Genomic DNA, 1,415 nt, shown 5'->3' on the forward strand with positions numbered 1-1,415 from the left:
TAAACTATGTCTTGAAGCACCACATCTAAACGTTTTTTGAACACCTCCAGGGATGGTGAGTCCACCACCTCCCTGGGGAGCCCCTTCCAATGCTTAACGACTCTTACAGTGAAGAAGTTCTTCCTAATGTCCAGCCTGAACCTTCCCTGGCGCAACTTGAGACCATTTCCTCTTGTGCTATCGCTAATTACCGGGGAGAAGAGACCAACCCCCACCTCAACTATTTTAATCAACTATTTTACTGATTCATTAATCCCATTTATTTTACTTTGAAGAAAACCACTATTTTAAACATTAGTCTAAAGATACCACAATTGTACCTAAGATCTTCTAAGGTACTTCACATCAGTTATATTGTGTCTTATGCACAGAGATGTGCATTAGAGAGAGGATAATTTGCAGAAAACAATAAAGAGGTACAAGTCCTGCCTTCATCTCTTGCACTTCATTATCTCGCCTTCTCTATCTGTTGATGTATTTATCTTGCTGCCCACTATTTTTCTGAAGAGAAAAGGAATTTACGGGTAACTGGAATTCCCAGACATTCTGGGGTGTTGGAAGAATTAAGTACATTCACAGAACAATGCAGAAACATGTTTTGAAAATGTTCTTTTTTTATGGCCATTTGTGTACAGCCAGAACAAACAGCTAGCATTTGTTTTGTGGTGATACAGAAAGGGTAACCACAGTGTAAGTATCTCCAAAGAAAAAACGTATCACTGAGCTTTTTAAATCTTAGTTCAGTCATTTCTAGACCTAACATTGCAATTGATTATTCATGTTTAATTTAGATGGTTGGAAAACACAGGAAACAAAAAACATCAGTGTGCAGTACTAATTTGGATTTAAGAATCACGGAATCGATTTCGTTGGAAGAGACCTCCGGGATCATCGAGTCCATCCTTTGCCCTACCACCACCATGTCAACTAGACCACGGCACTAAGTGCCACATGCAGTCTTTTCTTAAACACCTCCAGGGATGGTGACTCCACCACCTCCCTGGGCAGCCCAGCCCAATGCCCAGTGAACCTTTCTGTGAAGAAATGCCTCCTCATTTCTAACCTGAACTCCCTCTGGCGCAGTTTCAGACTATGCCCTCTTGTCCTATTGCTAGTTCCTGGGGAGAAGAGACCAACTCCCACCTCACTACACCCTCCTTTGAGGTAGTTGTAGAGGGCAATCAGGTCTCCCCTCAGCCTCCTCTTCTCCAGACTAAACACCCCCAGCTCCCTCAGCCGCTCCCCATCAGACTTGTGCTCCAGACCCTTCACCACCTCCACTGCCCTTCTCTGGACTCACTCCAGCACCTCAAGGTCTTTCTTGAAGTGCGAGGCCCAGAACTGGACACAGCACTCGAGGTGCAGCCTCACCAGTGCTGAGTGCAGGGGGACAATCACTGCCCTGGTCCTGCTGG

The 1,415-nt window shown here is 44.9% G+C and overlaps 1 protein-coding gene across 1 annotated transcript in view; it reads left to right on the top strand.

The window, feature by feature from the left end:
• The window catches only part of LOC104157680 (A disintegrin and metalloproteinase with thrombospondin motifs 12-like), a 7,805-nt gene that overhangs the window by 2,900 nt on the left and 3,490 nt on the right, over window positions 1–1,415 (top strand). The window lies entirely within an intron of this gene.

The sequence above is a fragment of the Cariama cristata genome, unplaced genomic scaffold (genome assembly GCF_000690535.1).
Source record: "Cariama cristata isolate BGI_N322 unplaced genomic scaffold, ASM69053v1 scaffold10152, whole genome shotgun sequence".
NCBI classification, from domain to species: Eukaryota; Metazoa; Chordata; class Aves; order Cariamiformes; family Cariamidae; genus Cariama; species Cariama cristata.